Source organism: Silene latifolia, chromosome 2 (genome assembly GCF_048544455.1).
Source record: "Silene latifolia isolate original U9 population chromosome 2, ASM4854445v1, whole genome shotgun sequence".
In the NCBI taxonomy this organism is placed as follows: Eukaryota; Viridiplantae; Streptophyta; class Magnoliopsida; order Caryophyllales; family Caryophyllaceae; genus Silene; species Silene latifolia.
The window spans coordinates 114,309,533-114,326,980 of NC_133527.1; the positions used below are offsets into that span (position 1 = coordinate 114,309,533).

Below are 17,448 nucleotides of genomic sequence, written 5' to 3' on the forward strand. Positions count from 1 at the left end.
GGGAGCTATGAAGATTATGATGGTGATTGGTATGGTGGTGGGTGAAAGAGGAGGATGGTTGGGGTGATTTTGAAGATGATGATGAGTGGTTTGGGAATTTTGTTATTAAAATTAGTTAATTGTATAAATTAAGGAGTTATGTATTATTAGTGTATTAAATAACCAAAAAAAGGGGTAATTAGTCAAAAAACTAACGGAGTGATGACAGAAGTCTGGTTAGGGGCATTCTGGGAAAGAAAAACGTAAATACAGGGGTACCATATTTAGAAAGTTAAAAGGAGGGGTACCATGTGTAATCTGCCAAAATTCGAGGGTACCATGGGAAAAAACCGTTTATTTTTTATTTGAGTATATTAATATTAGTTTAAAAACAACTTTTTCATAGATTTATTTTGTGTGCTCGGAATGTATCTTTTCATCATTTTCTTTTTGCAATAGTTAGCTTTTTTTTTTTTAATACAATAAGGCAATTTTTTTGATTTTTTACATTTAATGTATGACTTATTGCAAAAAAAAAAGATGAATCATAACTCAAACTTGTACTAGCTTCGATATTAAATTTTAATCCGACCATTTCGAACACACATATAAATAAAGCTAAGAAAAAAGTGCGAGTATATTTTTAAGTAATATTAATACACATAAAAAAATACATTTTAAATTTTTTTTATTATAATTGTAATTAGAAATTAAAGTAGCAATATGTAGGGAATAATTTTGTTTATAAGACAATACTTAAGGAAATTTCAATTTTATTGTTCTTTCCATTCCTTTGCTTTGGATTATCCAATCCTACCTCAACTATATGGTGGGAATTATGTTTAAAGTAGCCATATAATGGGAATTAATTTGTCTCATAGCATTATACAAGGAAATTACCCTCCTTTAATAGCTACTCGTAATTTTTTGTGAAATGTTAATTATTAAAGCTCAAAAGACACAAAATACATAAAGATTTCCAATACAAATTAGGTCTTATAATAGAATCAGCTACCTCTAATAATCAAAATAACTGATCATACAAACTTACACAACTAGCTTGGCTTTCGTCGAAGATTTGAATTTCTTAATAGCTATTCACAAAGAAGTTCTAGTCCAAAAATAAAAATCACAATTTGTTAACAACATTTCTAAGGATTTCGTAATTAGTTACTTCGTAGATAATAAAGGGACCGAACACTTTCTTGTCATACCACAATGCGAGAATACTTCCTTCTAATAAATCATCATCCATAACTTCTAGGCTTTCATCCATAAGAAACATTTTCTTCCTATATACATTGTTCCTCATCTAGCAAATGATTCCTATGATCTTGAAGTCTCCTCCTCGCAACAATTGAACTGGTTCAACCGGTTTCCCGTTGGTGGCTTATCGAATAAAGCCATGGTTTAAGTAGATGTCATCTTAATGTTTGCCTCCATGACGACTTAAGTTGTTTCCTTATCTTCTTTCCAGACCTCTATCCACTTTCTAGTACCGTTGTCGAGGTGTCTTCGTATACTAAACATTAAGTCGAGAAAATTATACTGTATCAGTTAATCAAAATAATCTCCAAAACTCCTAACATAATAAAGCAACAAAATAAAATGACAGTTAGTCAAGAGGAAAGAGAGTATAAAACAGAGAATCAATAAAAGAAAAAATTCAATTTCATTGAAAAATAATCATGCATAATTGATAATTATTATACATGCATCAATAAATAGTTTATGGTTGTCAAATAAACAGAAATATAGACACCGTGGTTTGCATATACTAAACATAATAAATTCGAGTTTCGAAATTTAAAATGTGACTTTAGAAGCTTTCTATGCAAGATCAATAATAATAAAACAATAGGCCTCTTGTAAGGCGGTTTTACACTAATTTTGTGTAAAACGTATTCCAGCATGTAAATCAACCATAAATGTAAGAAGATAGTTATCAAAAGGTTCCGTTTTACCGTGATGAATTATAAGATGTAATATAAATGCATCTTAAGATGTAATAACAGTATACCAATTTTAATACAATGACACGCAACCATCTAAAAAAACAGTATTTTAATGGTAAGTTATAAAATTTTAGTCTCATGCACTCAAGGAGATATAGTATGGAGTATAAGCTAGCAAATATAGTAAACAGAAATTTTGTACGATAAGGCAATAATAAAAAAAGGCAGAAATAAAGATTTCTAAAACTTGTAATGGATCCTCTTGATGATCAGGTAGATACATAATAATTTCAGTAATGACTATCCCCTCAGCCCTGCCACTTATGTTAGCCAGTTAGTCTTGAGAGACCGAGTAACTTTGTTGTTTATACTCTACGAAGTATGAGTGCAAGACTTTTCAAGATACAACAGGGCCATTATTAGGATTTGGACAAACCTTAATGACATAAAAGGTGGATGCTTATCGGTTATCACTAACAATGTCCCATACTACCACGCCATTTGGGTTTTACCATGACATTTGGGACTTCCATTAACATAGCATAGCTTGTGTTGATGTGTGCCACTTTCAATGGTACTCTGGAGCAAAATATTTTGAACAAAAAGACGTAGACTTGGTCATTTGGCACATCATATTATCATACATAATGCATAAACTATAACACAACTCTATGATGGCAATCACTCAACTACCATATTTTCTAAATAGACATGTCATTTATCAAAGAATTACGATCAATTCTCAACTAGAATTCTAATATGTACGTATAACTAACATTTATAGGATCTTGTGGTGGAGTTAGTTGGACGTTATTCAACAAAATTATAATGGTAACCAAAAGATTTAAGCTAAACTACATATTCAGTAACATTGAAACCCATGGTAAAACCCTTTATAGACAAAACATGATTTGAAGTTCACGAACAATACATTGACTACCATGCTGACAAAAACATAGGTATATGGAAAAGCAGAAGCAATAGAACATTATCAAATTTAAGTAGGTAAATAGGTTATGTCAATGGGACATTAGCAACACAATATTTAGCTTGATAGAAATTTCATTAATTTATTACCATTGCCTTCTGCAAATAATACATGTATCTTATCGTTTAGGACAATTTCTGTAAAACTCTTCTTATCGGAAGTACAAATCCCACACTAAAAAAGTTACACAACAACAATGGAGACTCGGTAAGTAACGCAATATTGATGTAGCAGACAAATTTGCATATGCATATTCATTGCATACCATAAATAAGAGACATAATCGACATCATTTTATTGATGAAAGGTACACACATCACATAAATCTAAGTAGGAGAATGCACTTTGTCTAAATAGATATAGAGTGTTTGGAAAGCATGAGTTTGTTGCCTTTTTTTACGCAAATCTACATGTAGATATTGGGCTAAAATGCTCAGGCGTTCAGCTAATCGACTTCTATACAACTACACAATTAACATAGAGAAGAATAAGTACATTCTTAAAGTGATGAATAAGAAATACATTAAATGATTTAAAATTAACTAAATTTTCCATAATTATGAATTACTCCCTTTATCGCAATTTTATTATCTCCTCGTCTCTCAAAATTCATCCCCAAAATAATATTATATCAAAGGGGTAGAGTATGTAGTTTATGACTTTTTCTTTTTTCCATTTCTTAAACCTTCTCAAAATAAAATAGAATGAAAAGAGTAAAATGATACGGAAACCCAGGTTACGGCAGTAAAATAGTAATCACTAAATTGAAATTATTAATGAGTTAATCATAATTCATGCCATGTTCTTTGAAGATATCTGTTCAGAAGTCCCAATTAATCATCAAGAAGTAACATCTGCAAATAGTAAATATACTAAAAAAACTATGAAAAGGAGAGTAGATAACTAGAATCAGTCGAAAAGAGAAAATAGAGATGTCATAACAAAAATCAATTAAATTTAAAAATAACCAATTGATTAATTACAGGAAAAATATGAAAAACTCAAAATCAATTAGAGGAATTGAAGTTGGAGAAGATTACCTCAAACAATATGATGATTCCATGAGTACGGAGACCGTGAAATCTTAGAGAGATGCGCCTGGATTTGATATTTGTATAGGATGAATTGATAGAAAGAGGCGGAGGGAGAAAGGATGCCGGTCATTAGGCTTATGAACTTATGCGATTATTAGATAAATAAATGAGTTTAGAGTGGAACCTGAGAGGAGCAAAGTAGGAAAATTGGTTATTGAATGAATTGAGCGATGGTTAAGGAGAAGATGAAGGCGGCTTAAAAAATGGATAGTTGTTACTGATTTGAGAAGTGTACGGCCCATTAGTTTCTGTTTTACTCCTTAAGTTTGGCATTAATAGTGGGCGGGAAAAGCAGAGTGGCAAAGGTTCTTGTTTTATTATTTTATATAGAATATAGATAGATATAGATCCGTGAAAGTAGTAATTGACCCCCATAACTTTGTCTAATCGTGAGATTAAGCCCCTCAAGTTTTAATTGGAGTGATTAAGCCCCTTAACTTAGATACAAAGTGAAATCAACCCCCTACCCAAAATCTCATGAGAAATTGATATCTCATAACACAAATACAAATATTTAACCTACTACATAATAAAATTACGGAAAATAATACAAATAACAGAATTACAATATTATTTAGAAAAAAAATCATATCTTGGAGAAAATGCTGAAAATTTAGAAAATAAAATGAAAATTCTAAAACCTCTGAAAAAATTCTCTCTCTCTCTCTCTCTCTCTCTCTCTCTCTCTTTATATATATATATATATATATATATATATATATATATATATATATATATATATATATATATATATATATATATATATATATATATATATATATATATATATATATATATATATATATATATTATATATATATATATATTGCTATATATATTGCATGTTATTTATGTTTTATACCGTCAACTTTTTTTTTAATATACGGAGTATATTTTTCATAGAAAGATCGTTATTTTTTTTCCAAAATAGTTAAACCAAAAAAGAAACACTTTTGTAGTCGTAACAAAGTTTATTATAAGGGGTTTTCGAGTTTTGGCAAATTTAATTATTCCTGTTTTTTTTTTTTACAATTTTTGAGAATTACTAAAAAATTTAGAAGAAAAACTCATTATTTACAAAAGAAAGACATTTTTTAATAATTAGTTTTTTTATAAAAAATTATATGTTGTGAATTAGTTTCAAATATATATTTTTACATTATTTATTAATTTTTTTCGAAACTATCAATTTTAAATTAAAAATATATATATTTCCCAAAATCTGATTATATTTTAGGTTAAGTATTTGATTTGTAGTATGAGATATTCAATTTCTCATGATATTTTGGATAAGGAGTTGGATTACACTTTTTGTCAAACTAATGAGGCTTAATTACACTTTTTATCAAACTAATGGGGCTTAATTACTCCATTTGAAACTTGAGGGGTTTAATCTCACGATTAGACAAAGTTATGGGGGTTAATTGCTACTTTCGCCGATATCGATCAATTAAAGTTGGCTGGTGTGAGTGGTAAGGGCTCTCATCTCTTAAACAAGTGGTCAGGGGTTCGATTCCTGACTCTTGCAAATGAAAAGTCAAACTTGGAAGGGGTCAACCCATTAAATTGCCAAAATCACTAAAATCTAATATAATTAACTGTTTCACACTTCAGACTTTCTTATTCACATCAAAGTAAGCATTCATGACGATAAATCAATGTAAACATTATATAATTTTGGTTTAAGTATAAATTTAGAAAATACCAGAATATGGTGAGTTTTCTTAAAATAAACATGTCTCACTTAAGATATCAATTATTATAAAGATGTTAATTATTTAACATACACAAATATAATACTGTAAGTATATTATATTTTGGAAACTATTAAAAGGTAAATAAATCAGTCTAGATTTTCAAAAAATATAGTATTTCATAATTCATTAGATTTTTAATTTAATTAGTAAATAATAATGATTACTCTTAAATAATATTCTAATCTAATATTTCAGATTTATTTAAATATATAACTCTAATACAACTAGATAATCAACTACCATGATAATAAGTTAGTCACCACCCATGTGAGTAGTAAAAACAACAATAATAGCAACGAGAGTAGTGAAAGTCATACTAGCAGGAACGGGAGTAGTGGAATTAACAATAATAAATGTGGGAGTAGTGAAAGAAAAAAATAATGACGGCGGGAGAAATGAAAGTAATAGTAGTCACAACACATGTAATAAAAGTAACATGGGGCCCACAACCTGTTGCTGGTCAAACAAAAAGTCAACATTTACGACGGAAATTTCGTCGTAAAACACTGTATATAGGGGCCACATGTTGTTCCAGGTCAACCAGAAAGTCAACATTTGCGACGGATTTTCCGTCGCAAAACACTGTACATAAGGGCCATGTGTTGTTCTAGGTCAACCAGAAAGTCAACAATTGCGACGGATTTTCCGTCGCAAATTCCGTCGCAGCAATTAGCAACCAGGGGGGTTTACAGCAGTTCCAGCTCCCTCGAAAGCTACTAAATCAAGTTACGGTTCCTGCAAACATACCAATTCCAGCATTCCATAAATTCACAACTCGTACAAAACGAGATCTCCAAACAACAATGTAACACCCCATATGTTATAATAATATTTTATTAAATTAATGATTTCGATATTTGATAATGTATTTTGAAAATATATATTTATCTCTTCCGTTCTCTATTTTATTATTTCTCATTTTAATCTACTTTTGGAAGGGCTAAAATGTCCGGGCACGATTTGACTATTTTAATTTAATAATTTCTTTTCTATAATAAGCTCTCCTTGCATTTTAATATGGTCCAATCAGATTTGTAATCAGATAATCCATTGTATAAACTAATGGATCCAAAGCCCACTTGTTAATCTTATCTTTATAAATACAGAAACATTTCATGCATCCACATTAATCCACGTCACCTTATGTAGTTTTTTTTTTCTTTTTTCCTTTTTCCCATAAAATAAATCGTGGGCCCCTTTCCCATTAGTTGAATTAATTTCTTTTTCATTACAAACTTATCGTGTTTATAATCTGATAAGTCAATTTATATAATGATTACTATTTCTTCAATTTTACAACTTTAAGAATATTAAATAGATAATATAGAATATCAATACAATGTACCCAAAAATTGAACAAATTAAAATTGATAAAATAAGGGCTTAAAAATTGATAGCTTAAAAAATTATGGAGTAGTTATATCAATCTTAAATAATGTTTTAAGCATGCAATTACCAGATTTACATATTTTCTAATTCTATAAAAAAAAATACCATTTGGTTCTCATGAAGTATAACTATTACCAAAGAAAAAAAATAACATACTGTTTTTTATGACTAATGAAAAATAATAAAGAATCTTAAAAAATTATTTTAAACGCTAGAAGGAAAAATAATGAATTTTATCACTATCGCTGAAAACAACAATATTAAAAAAATATTTATAAATTGGTTAATAGTTATTACACATAAAAAAGTTGTAGACAATTTTAAAAGAATTTTTTTTCGATTTAATAGTATTTTTTTTCACCATCGTATGCATTTACACCAAAATGGTGGAAGTTCAATCCAATAATTCCATTCACTATAATCATATATTACATTAATATTTTTTTAATGTTAATCATTATATCAATGTTCCTAAAAATATATCCGTGCAATTTTGCACCGGTTTAAAACTAATGTAGTCTACCATGAATTTTTCTTATATTTGGAATGATATTAGACTGTTTTAGTTAATTCTATGTTTATGTTTCTTGAACTGTAAATTTTGACAATTGTTTTAATTCTATAGCGATATTTACATTGTTAGCTATTTATTATTTTCCATACTTTTTATTTAATATACTCTATATCATGTTTTAATACTGAATTCATGCATTTTTTTCACGGATTTAAAACATGTGTAAGTTTCAAACCCTTGCCATTTTTACACGTGTTTTTACCTATTATAATTATAAAAGAATTAGAGTATAAAATATTCATGTGTTTTGGTTAACATTTTTCAAATATTAATCATTATATCAACGTTCTTAAAAACATACCCGTGCAATTTTACACGGGTTAAAAACTAGTTTCCTTATAAAAGAAAACCTAACCTAGCAGACAAGCTGCTCTCTTTTCTTTGCGTGAAGTGTCGCACGACAGCCTTCCCTTTTGTCTCTTTTGTTCTTCTTTTCTCCCTTTGACTTCCTTGTTGAATATCTTTCCTTCTTCCAAACTCATACACAAATTATATTTTCACAATCCTTGCTCTTACCTCTACATCATATTTATCTCCAAATAATTTTATGCGGATTATTTATATATACCTTTGACCTTCGTTTTGGGTCTCTTATTTTAATGGGCAAAGAAGAAGAAGAGTCTTTTATGGTCCTTTCATGGATTTGGATTTGGGTATTCTTTAAAGTTGATTTTTGGGGACGTTGACACGTGTTGGAGACAAGGATTTGATGGTCGTGTCTTTCATGAAGGTTTTCATTAATTCGCATCGTTAATTTCTAAAAAGGTAACTAGCTGTTTCTCTTTTAATTGTATTTATGCCAATTGATGTAAGTAATATGATTTAATGATTGTTTTGTATGATTGGTACATGTTTGATTGTTTATTATCACGTTAATTTTATTTTCGCATGTTTGTATATGTTTTAATGTATTAGTTATATATCATATGTTGTTTATGCGTTAATTATGGGTGTCATGAGCGCAATTAGGGTTTGCGAATCAAACCCTAGTGGCGGCATGATAGGCGGCTAAGAGTGCTCTCCAAAGTTATAGCTAAAGCTAGTATAACCTTGATGATGATTCGAGTGTTATAGCTGAAGTTGGTACAACTTTGGGTCGTTACTCAAGTTATGGCTGTTTGAGGTATAACCTTGAATATATGAATCAAGGTTATAGCCGAGTCTACTATAACTTTAGAACGTGAGTTAAGGTTATAGCTGAAACTAACGTACCCTGAGAATTATGGCTTAAGGTTATAGTTGGAACTACTATAACTTTGAATTGCGTGTCAAGGTCATGGTTGAGGTAAGTATAACTTCAAGTTATATGTGTTGAAGTTATAGTCGAGGCTCGTATAACCTCGCATCTAGAGTTTATATTATGACTAAGGTTAATTACTATAACATTGATTGTTAATACTTGTTTCGTATGTTGTGTTGTATTCAGTTATAGTATACCACTATGTTTTTATATGCCTTGGTACTCTTGTTCACATGATAAGTAGGATAATCAGTTATATTATCCTATGAGTTGAGTCGTGACGTTGTTCACGCATGTTGGTACAGTCATTTATACTGTGCATTTGTTTGTTGGCTAGTAATATAGATGACGTGCGGTATCAGTTATATACCAAACAGAATGAACTAATGCCATCCATTATAATTATGGGATTTGTTTGGTCTATGTTCGGGGGTAGTCAGAGTCATCAGTTATACGTTCTGGGTCCCGAGTGTCGTTCGGTGTACAGTTATTGCACCGAGGGGTCTGGCAAGGTCTTAGGCACATAGGCAGTGGTGATACGCTATACATAGTACCGTGGAGTATCAATTATATACTTCACACCGACGGGGAGTCAGTTATACGATCCGTCAGTCAGAGTACCAGTTATATGCTCTGACAGGTTAGAGTGTCAGTTATACGCTCGAGCCGGTGTTCGTTTTATACCCTATGCGTATTGTGTGGAAGCATCGGTTATATGCTCCAATTGGTATGATGTGTTGTGTGTCACCATATTTGCTATGCTTTAATGCTAGCATTGTGCCTTAAGTTATTATGGGTCGTGTGCTACTTTGGTTGTAAGTGTACATGGTCTAGTGGTTGCATATGGTTTAGGTTTGCATGATTCTGTCTAAGATTGATAAGTCACGGTAAGCTGTATTGGGTTTTCATGAGTATAGATGGTCTCGCATGTTTACTAGTTTTGCATTTCAATTGTTAATGATTGTTAGTTATATTCAATTGTTGTAAACATGACTGAGAGAGCATCTAGTTACTCCCGACTGATTGTCGAGCCCCATTCTCAGGTTGTTAGATGATTACTGTTTTGGATGATATCTTGCTGGGAAGTACTGTGCGGCGAGATGAATAATAAATTAGGAGTTTGTTTTCATGTTTTGGGAACCTTTGAATAATGTATTAGTTTGTTTTGGTTTTAGTAGCGAACCGAATTGGTCAGGTGTTTTCGTCACCTTGACCCTTTTATCATTGTTGTACTCTGATAATTCTCTTATATAGTACGTTTTTCCTTTGTTTTATAATCCGGGTTGTTACAAACGGTTTCTCATATTACCTTAAAATAAAAGGTTTACATAAGTTTAGTACACAACAAACTTAAACTAAATAAGTGTTCAACAAAGCTAAATAAGTCCATAAACCAACTAATAGGTACTCATCAGTGCACAGGAGTGAATGAGGTGAAAGGAGTAGAAGTAGGCCTAGCATTGTCGCCACCATCATCATCAAAGTCATTTCGACCTTGAAATACACCTCCAGGGTTACAAGTTGGAGTAGTAAAACCTTATTGGCTCAAGAACGCCTCTATTGCCGCAATCCTTTAAGATTGTTCGGCCTCGACTTGCTTAAGTCGGGCATTCTCTTTTGCGACTCTACCAACAAAACCCGGAGTATGAGAAGTAGAAGTGGCGGTACCAGTCAAGTGGCGATGGTGCTCCCAAATGCGTGGTGCTGCTGGTCCCGTGCCATATACTCTACCTTTCTCATCAAATCCTCCATTTTCCTTAAAATAAATCTCATTATCGTCGATGTTCTCGACCCCTTGACTTTGAAGCTGAGATTTCTTTGAGATGATCTTACCCTATATCATTAAAAAGCGAAAGGTTAGATACCATCTACTAAATAATCATGATTGAAAAAATGAGTTAAATTAAATAATTATAGTAACTTACAAAGAGTTGACTGCCATTTTTGGTTAACCATCCTTTTGGGCTATGCTTCTTTGTCTTCTCCAGCAACTGTAAAGCGGACGAAATTTCTCCGGTATCATCTTTGTCGACCTATAATTTTGATACTTGTTAAATATAATTACTAACTTATAAATAAAGTAAAAAAAAAGTTAATAAATTAAAAAATCAAGTGAAGAAATTAACATTTCATCCATATATTGCAAGGTGTTTTTTCGACCCATTAGGTGAGTACCCAAAGTCTTCCCCTTCTCGTCACATCCCGACTTACGGTTAGCCGAATACTGCTCCGATCTTTCCGCAAAAGAAGGTTCTTCAACTGGCGTTTTCTTCAATTTATGGAATAAGTTAATACTAATCCATTCCGGCTTTTCATCCTCTTCCTTATGATAAGCTCGGTAAATCATTTGCCGTAAACGTGTCTTCATGGCATCTTCCCAAGCCTTCTTAACCCTACCCTTGTCGCGGGGATGGTAAGTAACACGTCTCTGTTCAAAAAACGATAAAGTTAGAAAATAAACTTCACTGTCAATAAATATAAAATAAATGAATAAAATACCTAATAGTAAAATAAATTACAATTTATAATACCTCAAACCAATCCCACCAATGCTTCTTTATATTAGATGACGCCATTTTCCAGCAAGGAGCGTGTTCTATGTAGTTGCATCCAATATTGTCCGATATCAAGTTCACAACGGATGAATGACTGAACCTGAAAAAAAAGATGACAATATAATAAATAAATATATATATATATATATATATATAAATCGTTATAAAAATAATTAATTACAAAAAAAATGACATACTTACCAGATGCCATCATGCTCAAGAGGATCGAGATGAACTCTCTCAATTGGCACATTTTGCTCTTGCCCTTGATGACCTGCTGGTACTTCTTCATTCGCGTTTTCATTTCCTCGATTTCCTACATTACTACTACTACCTCTTCTTCGTCCCCTCGTCGTCATACAAACCAACTAAATTCTTCAAAATTGTTCGAAATCAAATATTAACAACAAAATAAAAAATCAAATAATAGCAATAAGTAAGAAATTAAATAGTAACAATTAAGTAAGAAATCAATTAATCAAATAGTAGCAACAAAATAAAAAATCAAATAATAGCAACAAGTAAGAAATTAAATAGTAACAACTAAGCAAGAAATCAACAAAGTAAGAAATCAATTAATCAAATAATAGCAACAAAGTAAGAAATTAAATAGTAACAACTAAGTAAGAAATCAACAAAGCAAGAAATCAAATAATAAGAATTAACTAGATTTCATTAAAATTAAGCCATATAGCATCTACAACTAATAGTACCAACAAAGTAAGATTGAATGAAAATGTACAAAACATCTACAACCCTAGGCATCATCATCACTTAAATTAGTGTCTTCGTTGCCTTTGAAAAGCGAATCTATAAAATCCTCATCATCTTCTTCTTCTTCCTCCTTCTTCTCCGCCTCCTCCCCCTCTTCTTCCTCATCTTCCTCCTCTTCCCTACCATTATTTTGTACTTGTATTTCTTCTCCTTGCATTTCTTCTTGTTCCTCCACATTTTCGTTCTCATCTTGTACTTCAATTATTGACAATGTTGTATCACCATTATTAACATCTTCTTGAAAGATAGATTTATCAATAGAAGCATCAACTTGTGATCTGGCCTTAGTTTTAAATACTGCTGACCACTGATCTTTATATCTTTTGATATTTAGATAAGGAGCATAACAAACTTGTTCCACTTGATACGCTAACACAAATGGGTCATATTTTGGAAATTTTCTGCTTCGATTAACATCCAGAAGTTTGTATCCCTTATGTACTTGCATTCCTCTTTCTGAGTTATCTATCCAACTACATTTGAATAAAATAACGTTGTAAATGTCTTTCTCGCCAGTATAAGACAACTCAACAACTTCATTTAGGGTTCCATAGTAATCAGCTCCTTCAGTCGAAATCACACATACTCCGTTGTTAATTGTCAACTTTTCCAAATATTTCCCATCAGTGAAAGCTCGAAATTTGTAACCATTGATGGAATAACGCTTTCATGTTCTTACCTTTCTTGAAGGTCCATTTGCTAAGGCAATTAAAACTGGATCTTTTAAATTATTTACCTATTATTAATAATAATGAACCAATTATTGACCAAATAATACTTAATTATGTCGAAGTGGGAAGTAGAGTTAATTACATGTGAGGAACAAGTAAATAAACCACACAATAAACGATAAATATATAGCGATAAACAAAATTACAAAGAATTACAATTATTATGTGATTTACGTTAAAAATACACTCAAAACGAAAATTTGAAGAAAAGAAAATAAAAGATTTAGAAATGAATGTGACAAAATAGGGCAGATTAAGGGTGATACTACGATTATTAGTTAATTAATACCTATTTAAAGCTACGTCAAAGCGAGAACAGAAAGTTTAGGGACAGAGACCATCTCAGAACAGTCGCAGCATCTGCTGCGTCCCTTAGAAGAGGCGCAGCTATTCCTGCATCTGTTCTTGAGTTGAGAGCTGGCTGTGAAGTGAGAACTGCGGGTAGTTAATGTTCTTTGGTATGTTTTACGATTGATTATCGATATTAAACTCAAGTGAAAGTGATTTAGCATATTAATTACATACTGACATCGTCATAAAAGCGATAAACACAAATTAAATGAATTAAACGAGTTAAAAACGAATTAAATTTATTTACGATACCAGAAACACAAAAGAAACAAATTTTGAGAGAAATTTGACAAACTGAAAATAAATAATGGAAATATGTACAAAAAACGAATTCCAGAAACTTGATATGGACAAACCGAGCCTCTAAGATCCGAGTTTGATTTAGTGACGAAAACTCGCAAATATCGATTTATAAGGGATTTAAGTTGAAAATAAAACGTTAAAATTGAAAGGAGTGATCAAAACATGGTTTATATACAAAGGAATGAAAGGAAATAAGGAAAATAAGACAAAAAGAACAAAACCACAAAAACCCGAGCAAGAAGAAGAAGAGCAGGAGCAGCCTCTGGAAGAGGCGCATCAGGTGCTGCGACTCTTCGAAAAGGCGCAACTGCTTCTGCGTTTCTTCTCGACGTCTGGTAACTGCTGTTTCGTAAAAACAATTTGTAATAAAGGTTTTTAAAGTCGGTTTTAAATGTATTTTTGACGTGAATCTTACATTAATCGATACAAAAATAAAATTACAATAAAAAGATGGGATTTAACACCCTCAGACTTACATTTTTGATGAAACGAGATTAACTAAGTTAATGTTAGTGATTGCTCGACTCAAATGTATGTAGAAAGTGCCCTCGTTGGAGGATTTTAGATTAATTGATTGATTGATGTGTAGTGGTCAAATTGGTCGGTCATGCAACGTGACTGGTACTCAGAATGACCCGAGCTTACGTGGTCGATTGATCAAGCACGTATGCGTCAAAAGTTTAGTTAGAATGCAAAGAGAGAAGAGAAGGGCGGTCACTCGCGTGAAAAATATGGAGACCGGAGGTCTCTATTTATACTAAACAATGTGAAGAGTTTTGGAATGACTCAAACTTTGGAAAGAAATCACAGAAAAATTCTGTAAACAGCGAAAACAGGCTGGAGAAGAGGTGCAGCAGCTGCTGCGATCCTTCCAAGAGGCGCGGCACCTGCTGCGTCATTTCCCCAGAGGTTTCCTCTTGCGGAAGAAAGATTTCCGCGTTTCTATTATGGAATTGCGGTAGATCTATACTTCCTTATTCCTTAAAATATGATATACGGGATATATTTTACCAAAAGATATAAATTTAATTTATGGAATAAATATCCGGAATTCTAGAGCGTTCCGACTCGGCATTTTAAACGGTTTCTTAGAAAATGAATCGATTTTTGACCCGGACTCCAAATGAACTCTAATTACTATCAAAACCACCGTATCGGTGCGTAGATGATGACCAAGGGGTAGACACAAGTGTTTGAGTTATCACATGACGATAAACTTATGAACTTTCATAAATCGTTTCGCGTGCCAAACACGCGGCCCAATCATCACTGGGTGGTTGGCGGAAGGTCTAGAAACGAGGTATCTACAGAGCCCCCACTTTGACTGAGGCTTGGACAAGGCGAAAGTCAAAGTATAGCCATCAGGTCAATCGAAGATTACAACCTGACGACTATGGCGACGCGAGGCGGTTCAAGTGGTCTGAACCAAGGACCTGTCGTCGGGGACATTTTAGAGTCTGTCGGCTATCGGGGAGGGTCGTTTAAAGTCCATTAGACTACGTAAGGAGGCTCGCCAGCCATAAGAAGAAACCATACCTGAGAACCCGTCTGCCTCTGTTTTCAAGCAAACTCTCGTTGGGGAACATATAAAGTCTTGATTGTCGACAACAACACTGCAAAATATCGCTGGAGAAATACAAATATCGATGACCAGAATTATCTTGATCATCATGAATGAAAATCTTGACCGAGCAATACTACAAATTACTGCTGCGCTGGGGAAAATGAAGACTCGAACGATACTGCAAAATACCGCTGCACTGGGCATAACGATTTGAGCAACACTGCAAAATACTGCTGCACTGGAAGACTCAAGCAATACTACAAAATACTGCTGCACTGGACATACGGAAGACTCTGTCTGGGTTGAATCATTTCCGGGGGAACCTGCTTGTGTCTGTTTCCAAACAAACTCCGCTTCTCGAGAAGTACAGTATATCGGCTATAATGAACTCTCGCTCGGGATATAACTATATTGATAAAGGTGTATCTTAACACCATTGAGGAAAATGAAGAGGCTTGACTGATAATGGCGCGTCTTAAGCACTGGTGAAATCCGCTCAATTGTTGCAAACGAAATTCTGCTAAAAAAACTGACGAGCCCGTGACGGCTTCAAAGGAGTCCTTGCTAGGAAACAAAATGTGACGGCTTGGCAGTCCGTTTAGAAAAATAAAGCGGGTCTGGACGAAAAGAACGCCCAAAAGAACCAAGTATAATATATAGGATGTTGGAGAAGAGGTGCACCAAACTTGGACCCACAAATAACTAATTTATAACGAATTTTTGAATTTGAGCTGAAGACGTGCTGGGGAATAGGCGCAGCAAGAGCTGCGTTATTTGGAAGGGGCGCAGCTAGTGCTGCGTCATCTCCTGAGCTTGTCCCTGTCCGAGTAAAAACACGATAAACCGTGTGTTTTATTTCATTTATACAAAACACAAAACCTTCTCAAATTCTCTCAAATTCCAACCAAAATCCATCAAAACTTGATCAATTCGTGCCATAAATCATGAATAATTGAGGTATGTATCTTATCCTTGCTTTAAATTTGCGTTTTTGATTGAATTGAGGTATGTATCTTATCCTCTAATAGATTTGTTTGATAAAGTTGACATTAGAAATGGGTAATTGACAATATTAGGAACATAACCATGTATTATTTTTGCATTTTCGTCAAGTATTGAGCATTTGGCGAAAAATGAGACGGTTTCTCAGCTGTTTCAAAAATTGCTTCGAAAATGCCCTTAGGATTATCCATTTTTGATGAAACTTGGTGTTTTGGAACCCTTGTGTAATGGGTAAACTTGCTATCATGTCGAATTTTTGATTTGTGATAACTCTTTCAGGACACTTTTTAGGGCATAATCGCTATTATAGCGAAACGCTGCCGAAATTTCGACTCAAACCCGCAACTAGGCTTGAATTTAGACTTGACTTACCCCAACCTTCCACGTGTGTGGTCGGGTTTTGGAAGAAACAGGCAAAGATGGCCGGAAATCCCTCTTTTTAGGGCTCGAAAACGCTTGAAACGAGCGTGAATAGGCTTGTCATGGCTTGACACGGCCATGTCTACCTTGATTTTTCAGGTGACGTACCTTCTACGTCGGGGAGGGCCTCCATGGACGTGGACTTCGACCCTTATCTTGCTCTCGTGGGTGGCGAGAGGCAAGAGGAGATGCTTGAGGAGGAGGCCGAGGAGGTCCCGAGGAGGGCCAACGTGGGGCGAGGTGGCCGCCAGCTTGTGAGTGCACCTGAGTGGGCCGAGAAGTGGGATGGTAGACATCTCATTTGGGCGGCAGAGAGCCACCTGTCTTACAGGACGGCGAGGAGTCTGGTAGGTTTCAAACTTGTCATTTCCTATTACCTTTCCTATTTGCTTTCCGTTTCATTTCTCATTCGTCTTATGCTAAAGATAGCTTTTGCTTTGAATTGATATAGGATGATGGGAACATGAGGTCCTTTTCCGGCTACACGACGATGATGGAGGCTTTTGAGAGACTGACGGAGGAGGAGAAGGCCATCATCGAGCTGGGAGACTTCGGGGCTTTGGTCGGAGCTTGGAGGGCGATTAAGGAAAGGAAGATTTGGGCTAACCTTTGCCTGATTCGAGCTTTCCTTGATCGGTACTGGGACACGACCTCGACTTTCCATATACCTTTTGGAGAGGTCGGGGTCACTTTGGAGGACTACGGCATGATCTCAGGTCTGCTATGTGGAGAGGAGACTTTGGTGTGGCTGTTGACGGCCATGAGAATAGAC

The 17,448-nt window shown here is 33.6% G+C and overlaps 1 long non-coding RNA gene across 2 annotated transcripts; it reads right to left on the reverse strand.

Moving 5' to 3' along the window:
* Positions 1–965: 965 nt before the first annotated feature.
* Positions 966–4,260, reverse strand: LOC141642903 (uncharacterized). 2 transcript variants are annotated; one of them, XR_012543525.1, is made up of 3 exons: positions 3,963–4,249; positions 2,371–2,513; positions 966–1,501 (listed from the first exon to the last, which is right to left on the reverse strand). It is a non-coding gene; the product is annotated as an uncharacterized LOC141642903 (long non-coding RNA). The 2 variants fall into 2 exon arrangements; XR_012543526.1 differs by lacking the exon at positions 2,371–2,513 and having other exon boundaries at positions 1,027–1,501; positions 3,963–4,260.
* Positions 4,261–17,448: the final 13,188 nt, after the last annotated feature.